The 13,942-nt window shown below is 40.6% G+C and overlaps 1 protein-coding gene and 1 long non-coding RNA gene across 2 annotated transcripts in view; one reads left to right on the forward strand and one right to left on the reverse strand.

Annotated features, from left to right (window-relative positions):
• Window positions 1–13,942, forward strand: part of ADAMTS12 (ADAM metallopeptidase with thrombospondin type 1 motif 12) — a 288,416-nt gene that overhangs the window by 88,422 nt on the left and 186,052 nt on the right. The window lies entirely within an intron of this gene.
• LOC140689922 (uncharacterized) lies at window positions 6,413–9,524 on the reverse strand. Its single transcript, XR_012065069.1, has 2 exons — window positions 9,364–9,524; window positions 6,413–6,639 (listed from the first exon to the last, which is right to left on the reverse strand). It is a non-coding gene; the product is annotated as an uncharacterized lncRNA (long non-coding RNA).

Genomic DNA, 13,942 nt, shown 5'->3' on the forward strand with positions numbered 1-13,942 from the left:
GTAAATACATGTCTATATATAGTATGTAATAATTGCTCTAAAGAAAAATAAAGGAGGTAAGGCAGATGGGGCGTGCTCAGGTGAGAGCTGTGCTTTTGTTTGCATGGTCAGGGAAGGACTTTCTAGAAGATGGCATCAGAAGTATACATATGTCTGGAGAAGGGGCAGAAGGGCACAATCTGAGGGCAGGGACCCTGAAATAACATTATTTCAATCATGCTCCCTGGGCCCAATGCACAACTGACTATTTGCTTAGACCCTTTTATTTTTTGGAATGTATATTTCAGATAGGTTTTAAAAATACTTTATAAAACTGTTAGAGCAAGCAGATAGCTAGATATGAGCAGAGAAAGGGGGAGGCAGCCCAAATGGCAGGAATTGGGCAAAAAGGAGGGACACAGGCCAAATGCAGGAAACCATACATCATGTAAGCACCAGGGGTCCCTGGGCAGAGAGAGAAAAGCAGGAACCTCTGGGCTTATAAGTGGTCACACATTTTGGGGTGACAAGCCACCTGGAGGCCAACAAAGAAAGGTGGGAAAGGGCAGGAATCTCCAGTGTCTGAATGTAACCTTTTGCTCATTATGCCCTCATTACAATAAAATTAGCCTTGCAGATTTAAAGTACCCATCATGCACCAATTCCATGACATTTCTGATCCAGACTGAATAAGGACAAAAATCCTCCTCCCTTCGGGAAGGTGGAGTTGGGATGAAAATTAGGAAATATGACCCCAAACCCTTCTCTCCCCAATACATATTCCACCCATTCATTTTTACACCCAACTTGCCAAAGAAAGTCAGGGCAGCCACTCACCTGAGCCTGCCCACCCTCCCTTTGTGAGTGTACTGTCTATCCCTTAATGAATCCTCACTTTACTTCCTTGACCTCCGAGTCGAATTCTTTCTAGGATGGTACAAGAATCTGGACACACATTACATCTACCAGCAACAAAATATTCTTATATTGCCACAAAACCCCAGAAAAGCTGTGGACATGTAATCAATCAACGGCAACTGGACTTACTTAGAGTTCCTAATATGTCCTGGGAGAAGCTGAATTACAGGCAGCTGAAAACTCCTCCTTCTCCCAGTGTACAAGTTACAAATTAAAATTAGTGAGAAAGGATCCAGCAGAGTTCCTGCAATTTCCCAGTAGGCTCCAGGAAGCTTAAAACTTGATCTGAATGGGCTCTCTTGCTCCCCACAGACTTCAGATTTTCCTGTACTCAATTTATAGTTGGAAACAACCAGGACCCAGTGCATAAAGGCCACTTCCTTCTTAATGCCCTTGAGGTTAACAGACTTTCTGGGAAGGTCTTTTTGGAACCTTTGGAATGAAGACATGTTTAAAACCATGAGCTCATGCTTTCCACAGATGAGACTTTGTCAGATGGACCGTCACACTATATAAAAAGCACCCACCCATCACCCCCAGGCATGAGTTTATTGGAAAGAAAACTATTACTAAAGCATAATTGTGATTTGTAGCAAAACAAATGATTGTGATTATTCAGCTGAAAATGACAGAGGGATAAATGTATGTATTACTTGCAGATCTCAAATACATAGTTCCATTTGCCTTTCACTATACTCATGGGAAGAAGGCAGTATGACAGTTTTCATTTTTCATCTACAAAACCTGAGATCCAAGAAATTCCGTGACTGCAAAAGATCACACACCAGGGGAAGACTGTGTCTCCTAATGGTGGACCAGTTTCTTTTAAGTCATTCCTTTCCACCCTTTGCATTCCACCTCTAGATTTCTAGAAAGGCAACTAAATATCTCAATCCTGTTTCTCATTTTTAGTTCCTAGTAGAAAGAGAATTGTGTTTTCAATGTTAACAATCTTAACATTTTCATAGTGCTGATTTGACAAAAGCTCTTGGGGCTGACATGACTCACATCACTGTAATTGATTTAAGGTGAATACACTGGCTTCATTTTAAGTTCTTTCAAATGCTTTAGTCTGGACCGAGTAGCTAAAATTTCCAGGGAGCAAGGTTAGTTAGCCCTTTCCATCAATCCCAGAGCTTGATACTAGCTTTTGAAGTTCAGGCAATCTTTTATTTAGGGCTCACCTCCCAATTCCTGCTTGCAGTCTTCCCTTTTGCACCTGATGTTTGTAACCATATTGTATTTGTTTCCTGTTGCTGCTTTGACAGATTCCCGCAAGCTGTGTGGTCTGAAGCAACACAGATTTCTTATCTTACAGCTCTGGAGGTCAGTAGTTTGAAATGGGTCTCAGTAAGCCAAAATCAAGGTGTTGACAGGGCTGTGTTCCTTCTGGAGACTTAAGGGTAAACCAGTTCCTTGATTTTTCCAGCTTAAAGATCAGTTGCATTCTATGACTTATAGCTCCATTTCTCCATCTTCAAAGCCAGCAACACTGGGCCAAGTCTTTTCACACCGCTGTCTCCAGTCCTACCTCTCTTTTCCATTTATAGTAATCCTTCAGACTACACCAGGTGCACCTAGATAATCCAGGCTAATTTCCCAAACTCAAGGTCAGTTGATTAGCAGCCTTAATTTTATCTGCAATCTTAATTCCCCTTTGCCATGCAATTTACATAGTCAGTTTCTGGGAATTAGGACGGGGACACCATTCTACTGCATCATTTCAGTATGATTGAAAACTAGTATCTTGGCAGGTCCAACACTCATGAAATAGTTATTAAGAATTTCCATTTCTTGATGGTTCAGAAGGACTTTTGAAATAGTGATTTTGATCACTCAAAGCCGCCCAAGCTAATGGTGTTATTATTTCCCTGTGGCAAGCAGTTGTCTTCAAAATCACCCTTCCAGCTTGAGAGATTTGCTTTTCAAAAATGATCTACACTTCTCCCTCTTTTGCCATGAAGTGAACAAGTGAGTGACTGAGAAAGAAGTGGAGGTGGAAGGGGAGGCCTGGAACAATATTAATGAGCAGAACAATCCACCTGGACAATGTGGGGACCACCTGTTCATCTCATTACACGTGGCGCTCTTGTGTATTGACTGGCACAGGTGTGAGTGGTTCCCTCCCCAAGAACATTTTCTCATGGCTATAAAACGTTGCTAAACAACATCGGGGCCTGATCTAATCCTGTTGATTTCTCCACTGATTAAGAACCTCTCTCACCCCGTATTATTATTGCCTTTTAGTGAGTTTATTTCATGCAATTTCCAACTTCCTACTTCCTAGATTTGAGAGCAGGACATCTTTTGCTCTTCCTTTTCTTGCCTTCTTTCCAGCCTTCCCACTCTTTCCTTGCTCACTTTTTCTGTAGTTCTTTATCCCTTGTCTTCTCTTCCAGTGTGTTTGTCCGTTCTCTCTTCTCTCTGTCTTCCTCCCCCTTCATGCTCTCCAGTCCCACCTCCCTCTCCCCTGCTTTCACCCCCTTTACCTGTGGACTTCTAATTGGCAGTGTAATTGGGCAAACTGATGACTGAGATCAGGAAGACAATGCATTTTAAAAGCACTTCAATTTAAATCATGCTTCCTAATGAAACATTCTCAAAACACCACACTCTGTGTATATTACTTAGTATCCTTAAAGTTTTTTTCTAGATAAAACATGTCACCATTGCATTTACAGAGTACAATAGAACTCAAACCATTGCATTTACAGAGTACAATAGAACATTTTGTACATTCTCTCTGGTTTTTAAAGTATCACATGCTAATATAGAGATTTGAAAAATTCAGAAAGGCACAAAGAGGAAAATAAAAATCATGTGTCATCTAATCACACAAAGAAAAGCACTAGTAAATGTTTTGAAGATCACTTTATTTTTTACCATAAAAGAAATATGTATCCCATGTGGGAAATACAGAATTTTCAGCAAAAATATAAAAAAGAAGATAACCATTATCCAACTATTCAGGAATAACAATGACACAAAAAGATATATCTCTTTCCTGTATTTTCTCTGTATTTCTACATAATTGGATTCAGGCTGAAGGTAAAATTTTGTGTCTTTCAGTCTCACATGATGAACATTTTTTGATACCGTCAAAAACCTAACATATCTTTTATTTGCTGAGTAACTTCCCATTATATAGGCATTGCACAATTTATTTTCCAGCCCTCCGTTTTTGGCCATTTAGATTGTTTCTTATTATTCATCATTATAAATAATGCAGTGATGGATATCTTTGTGAACAAATTGTTTTCCTTATCTGAACCAGTTACTTAGGAAACAATTTTACAAGTGGAGTTTGGGGTCAAAGTGTGCGTTTCGGAGGCTTTCAATGCATCTTGTCCCCAAAGGCAGAGGCAGTCCTTCCTCCCTTGCTCTGAAGTGTGTTGATCCAACTGTGATATCCTGGGACCATATTGACAGAGTAATTGCACCATTTTATGGTGGAAAAAAATTTTAATTTCTCTTCCCAGATTTTGATTATGATTCACCTTCCATCTATCTTAATGCAGTTGTTTGTAATTTTTGAAAGGATACTCTATTTTAGAGCAAGTTTAGATTTATAGAAAAGTTGCAAAGAGAGTACATACAGTTCTTGTATTCCTGGCACCTAGTTTCCCTTATTGTTAACATCGAGCAATATTATGCGTGTTTGTCACAGCTAAGGAACCAGGCTTCGTACTTTACAATTAACTAAACTACACACTTTATTTAGGACTCATTAGTTTTCCGAACGTCAGTCTTCTGTTTCAGGATCCCGTCCAGGACACCACATTACGTGTTAGTTATTGTATCTCCTTAGCCTCCTCTGGGCTCTGACAGTTTCCTAGGCTTAACCTGTTTTTGATGACCTTGACAGTTTGAGGAATATTTTGTAGAATGTCCCTAAAGTTGGGTTTGTGTAATATTTTTCTCATGGGGTTATGGGCTCTGGGGAGGACCACCACAGAGGTAAAGTGCCCTTCTCATGACCTCATACCCAGGTCACATGCTGTCAATATAACATATCACTGATGGTGCTTTCCTTGGTCACCTGGCTGGAGTAGCATCCACCATGCTTCTCCATTGTAAAGTTACTTTATTTCTTCCCTTTCAGTACCAGTACCCAACTCTGTGGAACCAGGTCATCAAACACAGGCTACACTCAAGGCAGGGTTAGGGTGGAGGAGTTAAGTTCCACTTCCTGGAGTGAAGAATATTTAGTTAAACTTTCTGTAATTTTTCTTTACAGGAGAAGTTTATACTTTCAATTTTATAAAATGAGCATGTCACATAGAGATAACCACTGGTAAATTTTTCAGAATAATTGTTTTGTTTGTAAGAGAAATACATACCAAATACATATGTACATGTGTATGTGTGTTTTATATACAAACAGATGTACATTTTATATCTGTATATATCAAATGTAGCAAATTTGGAAATTACAGGAAAAGTGTAAAAGAGAAAATAACTCAAGTGTTTTTGCTGTGATCAGAAATTCTTGATTATACCTTTGTTCTTTGCTTAATAATTGCTATTCATTAGTAATTTGGGAGGTCATAAATTGTGTCAGCCAGGGTTACATTTGCTTCAGGCCAATCCATCTCCAAGAACATCACCCTCATCAAGGTTAAGGTCACTACAAAGGTCACAAATGGTGGGTAAACTTCAGCTGTCATTCAGGTGCTTCAGAAAGTTCAGTAGCACTTACCACATACATTCCAAAATTGAGACATTTGTTTGTGCTGTATAGGTTTTGACAAGAATGCTGTGTTATTTTATGGCATAATTATTCTCTTGGTAGGGATTTTTAATGTTTTATGCCATTTGTCATTTATCATGGATTATTTGGGGTATAAACAATTTTAAATGGTGAATTAAAACAAAAGTAGACTTATTTTTCTAAGTTTATAAAAAGGATGAATGTCATGTGTAATCTCTTTGACATTGGTGTGAAGGTTTAACTCATTGTTTATTTAAACCTGTTAAAAGTATGTCTTATTAATCGAATTATTTTTGTTTTTAATGTTCCTGAAACCATCAAAAAGTTTCTAAAGATGACAAATGGAACAATAGGTTTCCTCTCCTTCCTAACAATAACAGAGAATAAGAGAGGAGCTGTTTTAGGATATGAGATTTTAACAAAATTCTAGAGGACAGAAAGTGGGACAAGTAATAATCAGTATTTCATGGCCAAGTGAGCCCCACCCCAAAGTCTGCATACTGACAGGATATAGCCAAGAAGAAAGTTGATTTGACTCAAGAACCCCAGAGTGTTCTGAGACTTAGAGATGCTGATATGATGGAGGGCAGGGAGGATGGGGCTGAACACAGAATTGCTGTTTCCACTACCTCAGGCAGAATGACTGCAGTCTGGTGTCCACCCCCTAAGCCGTACACTAGAGTCTTCCTCTCTGCAGGAATTAAGTGGGGCCATAGGGATGTTTATTATAGTGTTCTTTGAGTTTTCTGTACTTTTGAAATTTTTCCAAATAAAATATGGGGAAAAGAACAAAAATCACATATGTACTCTTAGATCCACTTTTTATCTGCAGTGACATCCAGGCACCGCCTGCCCATTTTGCAAAGAAATTGGAACCATTTGCAGAGGCTGGTTCTGGTGTGGTCTGTTCGTATCCACAACAGCACTGCCATGAACTGTTTACTGGTCTTCTCCTCTTGGACGCAGAGAGGATGGTCAGAGTGGCTGGGAACTTGAACTCTAATGAAGATGATGTCTGGTCAGTTCAGGGCCTTGTTTAAGAAAAAAATCATTAAACTTCAGGGAGTACTGAGACTTTCTGTCTTCAGTGTTGTCACTGTGTGTTTTCCCCAATTCCAAAGCCCATTTCCTGGACCCTGTGTAACACCATGGAGAAAATAAATCATTTTGTTAAGCCCTAGTAAAAGGAGAAAGTCCTTATTAGACCAGATTTTTGCCTTATCACTTTCTTCCCTGAAGAATTTGATTACTGTGAAGAATATGTGTGTGTGTGTGTGTGTGTGTGTGTGTGTGTGTGTGTGTGTATATTTCCCACTTTTTCATTTCTCCAAAGTTGATGACATTGGGGTGCTGGACCCTCAATGCCCTATTCTGGTGTCATTTTCAGAGAGATAGTGACAAACTGTGGCATGGTTCCAGGGAGATTAACCAGACTGCTGAAGGATTAGCACAATAGGAAATGAAGAATGGTTGAACAAAATGGATATATTTAGGCTGAAAAGAGAAGCCTTAGTGGCACATGATAAACGTTATCCAATATACATAAGCAGATATCAGGTATAAAAGATACCAGCCGTGTTCTGGTATTGCTCCACAAGACAGAGCCAAGATGATGAGTGGAAGTTACAGGGACACAGATTTTTAATACCGTAAAGGGAGGAGATTTCTAGTAATTAAAATACATGAGCAATAGTGGATGCCTTGAGAAATTGTCTGTCTTCACTATAAGTACATTTGTGGTTTGGATGAATGGAACTGAGGACACAATTCCAGTGTCAGCTGAAAAATCGACCCTTGATGAATGTTAGGGTAAGATTCTCCGATTTTATAAGAAGCCACTATTTTTGAATTAATGCTACATGCCAGCCCCTGTAATAGGGGCTTCCTTGCAATAGTTCTTTTTGTTCCTGTGAACAGCTTTATCAAGTCAGCATTCCCCGTTTCTCATAGGCATAGCCTGAGACTCATCAGTCAACCACTTTGACCGTCACGCAGGAAGAGAGCTCAGAACCAGGGCTAGAACTCAGGTCCAGATTTAGCAATTAAGTCCCACTCCCTCCTTACCATATTACAACCATGTCATGGTTGTAGTCCGTTATGTGGATATGAAATCAACTTAGTGTGTTAGAGCCAGAATTTAAATGAAATGAAATAGAATAACACAGAATGGAGTGTATCAGAATGCCTCCTATGTGGGAAAAGAGGGGAGCACTGCTTCCTAAAATTGTTGTTTGGCTGTATACTGGGCTCACAACGTGAAATATATTTTTAACTGTAGGTCAGAGTGAACACCTTAACCTCATGGACCCTAATCTTCTTGACTTCCCATTCTTAGACTTCTTCGATTGGGTTCACTTTGGCGACCTATTCCCGTGACCACTCCCCTGGTGTATGAGCTTCCAAAGGCTGATGTAACAAATTACCACCGACGCAGGGGCTTAAAACAACAGAACTCTTACAGTTCTGGAGGTCAAAAATCAAAACTCAAGTGTCATTAGAGTCACGTTCCTCTGGAGTCTTCAGGGGAGAACCTGTTTGTCCCCTTTTCAATTTCTAGAGGCCGCTTATGTTCCTTGGCTTGTGGCCCCTTCCTTACCTCACACCAACTTCTTGCCTCTGTTAGTACCTCTCCTACTGCTCATTCTGACCCTCCTGTCTCCCTCATTTAAGGATGTTTCTGATTACAGTGAGTCAACAATCTCCCTATCTCAAGATCCCTAACTTAATTACATCTGCAAAGTCCCTTTTAGCATGTAAAGTAGCCTACTCACGGGTTCTAAGGATTACGAGGTGAGCATCTTCTGGGGGCCATATTCAGCCTGCTACATCAGGCTTGCATTACAAAGTCTGAATGCTTAAACTTGAGTGTTCCCCTTTCTGACCACAGCCTCTTCTGCATTTATCTTGTCACTTCCTTTGACTTGCTTTTAGCTGCTCACAATCTCAGCTGAGACTTCAGCCAGGCTCCGTGAAAGGCTGGTGGCTTCTCCCATTCTCCACAGCAGTTTCCCAGATGCCTTTCCTACTTGCCTTAAGTAGATGATTTTACCCTCTGTTTAAAGAGAAAAAGAGGTCTCTCACATGTACTGCTTCAAAGACTCTCCCCTCTTTTTCTCCCTGTGCTGTCTTTGAAGGAAGATACAGCATTTCTAGTCACAACAAAGTATGAGAGAACAGTGTTTGTTGTACTCAAGATTTCGTAGGTGAAAAAGATAAGGGAGTTCATGTTGTACATGTCCTGTGATGCTCCAAGTAAAAAATCCCCATTTTCTTTTTTACATCTTTCCCTTTGGCCGCCAGCTGGTGCATCTTCTTCTGTGGGCTTTTCCTTTCTAGCCTCTCCATCTCCAGGTGCCACTTTGTCTACATCTGGATTATTTCTGAGACTCCCAACTTCTCACTTCTTTCTTAAACACAGTTGCTTAGAGCTTTCTCAGTTGCCATTTCCCTTCCTCATACTACTTTAATGTTGTCTTCAAGGGTGGGAAAGTCCAGTCTACTGAGTAGGAAGTTTTTTTCTTTTCTTTTCTCTTGGCCAAAAAGTACTACATCCACCCAGACCTGTTCCCCTTATGTGATAGTGGGGGGTTACAAATAAGTAACATAAATTTGTGCTGCTGTAGTCGTGACTTTAGTGGGGCATAGAAAATGGAGACAGTGAATGTGGACTCCCTCTGTAATGAAAGAGCCATTGGGAAAGCAAATCTTTCTTTAACTTTTTGTTTTAAACATATAATGAGGATATAAATATTTACCTGTGTTCACATTCACATCTTGAAGTCTCATACTAGACCTCCTCTCCGTTTTTTACCCTTTTCTCTGCTGTGGCACTTAGTGAAGTTAACACGCCATCAAATTCTCTCGTGGTTTGCCAGCTCCCATCACTAAGCCACCAGAGAAGGCATTCCCCTTTGGCCCTAAGCCATTGGTAAACATCGCTGGAATGCTCTGTTTCAGGCCAGAACCACTTTGGTGGCCATAGCAACAGTCTTGACAGGCTATTGGACTCGTCCCTCCAGGCGTGGGGGCTCTCCCCGATCAGGGACTGTTGCCCATCAGAGTGGGAGAAGCAGGGCCAGGGCCGCAGCCCAGGAAAGGCTTTGCATCCTGTCAGTGGAGGATGGTTTCTGATTTGAGAATGATGGCCTGCTGGGAATGTCATGAAAAAATAGTGCTCTGTCTTGGCTAAATCTACCATGATGGCTTTCTGCTCCCTGTGGGAGAAAGTTCTTTCATTTGTTCTCCCTAACAACATGTTTGCTGGGCTCCCAATGTGCTGGCAGGTTTTCCCCAGTCCATTTAGTCGGACCCCTCATTTTCTAGTGATGACAAACATGGATTGCTGTTTATAGAGACATTTTGAAAAACAGAAAATCGTTCTCACGATATGTTGTATTTCTGTGATGTTGGTTGTAATTTCTCCGTTTTCCTTTCTTATTTTGTTTGTGTTCTCTTTTCTTCTTGATGAGTCTGGCCAGAGGTTTGTCAATTTTGTTTACTGTTTCAAAACAAAAAAACAGCTCTTGGTTTGATTGATTTTTTCTATTGCATAATGACGTGTCAATGTAGTATCCTTGTTTGTAACACACGTACCTCCCTGGTGAGGAATGCTGATAGTGGAGGAGGCTGTGGAGGGTGGGCAGAGGGTATATGGGAATCTCTGTACTTTCTGCTCAGTTTTGCTGTGAACCTAAACTGCTCTAAAAAACAAAGTCTATTTTTTGAAAAGATTAAAAAAAATTGTTCTGAGAGAAGATTATTGGGAGAAGAAGAAAGAGTCAGAAGTAACCCTAAGTGTCTGATGGGGGCTAGGAAAACCACCTGGTAAGATACCGTCTTCCACGAGGCTCCTACCCCATTCCTGAAGATAACGTGGAAGAGAAGTTCTGATGAGCTTGTGGTTGCTACGATGTCTCTTAGCTGATGTTTCTTGATTTTGTTGGCTTATCTAGGAACTCATGGTTTGAGATGTCATTAACATTCCTTTTTCAATTTGTGAGAATAGTAGATTTGGTAGGGTTCTTTCTTTTTAAACTTTTTTTTATTGATTTATAATCATTTTACAATGTTGTGTCAAATTCCAGTGTAGAGCACAATTTTTCAGTTATACATGAACATATATATATATTCATGGTAAGGTTCTTAATATTTGTGTCAAGCTAGCTTCTTTAAGACTGCACATTTTCTTCTTGATGTGACATGATTTCACATTTATTTCACATTTCAAATCCCAAACAGTTATTCAGCTGCTTCCTAGAAAGGTTTGAACTTTATTTTTTTGGCATCTTTTAAGTGCCCTGATCTGCCAAGATGTTATGGATTCAGGGGAATATGTTTCACAATCAGCAATCATTAGAGCTGAAACTTCTTTTGATTGGGATGAACTAAGTGTTTAATTAGGGTCATAATGAGTATTTCCCCATATCCTTAGTGCCAGCTTGACAGTGGGAGAAGATGAAAACAACCAAGCATCACCCAATGGAATACTGTGTTTTTCAAAGCATGCTACATGAATTGTCTATATCAAAACCCCCAGGTGCTTGCTAAAATGCAGATTTCTGGGTATCATCTTTGGTTGACTGATCAGAATCTCTGGGCTAGGTTCCCAGTGTAGGCATTTTAAAGACACTTTCCAAGTGATTCTTACAGCCAGTAAAGTTAGAGATGAGTCTTCATCTAATGCCTCATTCTCTTTGGTGATTACTTCTTTAATTTCTGAAACTCCACTTTATTGAGCTAAGTGGGTGCCCTTCTATTAGGTGCTGACTCTTTATTCTGTAAGAACAATAGTTAGTGAATCTGGGGGAACGGCTCTGGGGAATTATAACAGAATAAATGCACTCAGTTCCAAGGACTGCCAGGTATGAAACAAAGATAATTGAGACAACTTTTGTACCCTTAGATGAGCAGGCTTTCTTCTGGAACCTCAAATGGAGTACTTCCAGAAATAAACAAGTATATTAACCAGGCTGCAAGATGAGGAAATGATTAATTGAGTCACAGGGACGAGTCCGAATACCATCATCTTGAGGAACTCCATGGAGACAGCAAGGCCAGGCACTGTTTGGGGTCATTTTTAAGTATTACCTTATTCTGTTTTTATCAAAACTCCTCAGCAAAGAATATGTTGTCATCACCATTTTACAGATAAGGAGATAGGCTCAGAGAGACAACATTACTTGTGCAAATCTACCTTGTTTGTTAGTGCTGGAATTGAGTGTTGAACTTAGCCCTGCCTCCAAAGTCTGCCTTTTCCACTGGAGGAACACACCCTGTGCTGGAGATTCTGTTTCCAGTAGGAGGAGGAGGGCAGGACTCGGTATCCATGTTGACCTAGAGACTTGGAAAGTAAGTTTATTGATGATTTCATCCTTAATTCATTTGAAGAAATCCCAGTTTGGGAATCAGACTTGATTCTTCCTGAAAGATGCCTTGAAAACCAACCTCCCAGGCTGAGGAGTTGACTGTGGGCTGAGTGAGGTTTGATTACAAGGCCTCCACCACCCCTTCCAGCTCTAAGATTTTCAAAAAGGAAGAGAGAGAAATCTATTTACTTTGTCTCCTCTCAGATTTTTCCAGACAGCTGAGTGTACCTCCAGTCACCACTGATTCTCCCCTAGTGAGTGCATTTATTGTGAGGAACTGGCTTACACGATTATGGAGGCTGAGACATTGCGTGATCTGCAATCTGCACGCTGGAGAGCCTGGACAGCCATGGTGTGATTTAGTCCAAGTCGGAAGCCTGACAGTCCGGGGAGCTGATGGTGTAGATCCCCATCCCCATCTGAGAGCCGGAGAAAACGAAATTAGATGATTCCCACCCACATGGGGGATGGCAGTCTCCTGACTCCACTAACTTAAATGCTAACGTCACCTGGAAACACCCTCATAGACACACCCAGAAATAATGTTTAATCTGGGCACCTCATAGCCAGTTAAGTTGACGTATAAAATTAACCATCATATCAGGGATCTGGGGTAATGTTCCTTAGACTATCATAATGGCTAATAGCTAATACTTACTAGGTACATACTGTGTGCTGACACTCACCCAAGCACTTTATACCAACTCATTTAATAGACATGACCACTTTTAGTAAGTTAGTTAACAAGTTACTACCACTATTCGTATTTTTCAGATAAGGAAACTGAAGCCCAGAGAACCTAAGTTACTTGCAGCTAAGGGATGAACCAAACAGCTGGACTTGAGAATACTTGCTTTCAATCACCACTTTATCTTGTGTTCACTGTGGATGATGCAATGATAAAATGAGCATCTGTGCATTTATGGGGACCTACCAGATAGATGTTAAGCCTTCTGCTGGGCATTTTACATACAGTGTCTCTGATAGTTACAACCCTGCAAGTTAAGATAGATTTTGCTCCATTTTACAGATGAGAAAATTAGCTCGAAGTATTAACTAATTTTACCTCAGCTCATGCTATTTCTATTAAACCCTGACATAATTTTTTGATCTTATGGTTTTTTTTTCTGAATTCTCATCCACTTTTCAATGAAGGGATAGTTTTTCCTACTACTTGGACTCTGAGATGCCAGCTGGGGAGTGATACCAGACTCAAGGTCTGGGCTCTAGACCCAGTGCCATCAGAAGTCATGGGCCAGCCTCTGGGACATGTGAGCACTACACATTTTTCAACAGGAAAATGCTAGGGCTTTGCTGTTCCCCTTTCTACTATTTTATGGATATCAGTCTTGTCTTCCAGGCTGGGTTATAAACCTTGAGGGCCGGGGTCACTGCCCCTCTTAGAGCTCTAAGCACTGGGCTGGCCATGCGATGGATAATCAATAAGGGTGATCTGGAGGTGTGATTTTATTTTTTCCTGTGTATAGAATGGGGAACATGTGGTGCCTTTCCACTGATTCATGCACTGTAATTGAGTACCTTGGATACCTCTTTATCCTAAACCAATTTTTTCCTGTTCTTGACTATTGTTGATCATGTTGTCTTCATCACCATGGGAAGAGACACACTGATCTGGCAACTTCTGACATTTTCAAATACAATGGAAATTCTTTCCAGGACAGGTTGATGAGTTTTGATGGCACTGTTCCATTGCACAACTCCAGAGGGGAACCACTCACAGTTTTTTTTCTTAGTGAATAGCACCCCCTTGAGTTGTGCAGCGCAGGGCCCTGAGTATTGGAACTGATTTGATAATTTCCTCCTATGTCTTTTGCAATACCGTCTTTTCTTCTCTTCAGTCTGCTGTTTTTAATTGGTGGTAAAACCCAAAGGCATGACAGCATAGGTTAGGTGACTCTTCAAGGTCTCTGGGCTTCGTGATTCCAGAGCACTCTATTCACAAATTCCT

This window comes from Vicugna pacos, chromosome 3 (assembly GCF_048564905.1).
Source record: "Vicugna pacos chromosome 3, VicPac4, whole genome shotgun sequence".
NCBI lineage: Eukaryota > Metazoa > Chordata > Mammalia > Artiodactyla > Camelidae > Vicugna > Vicugna pacos.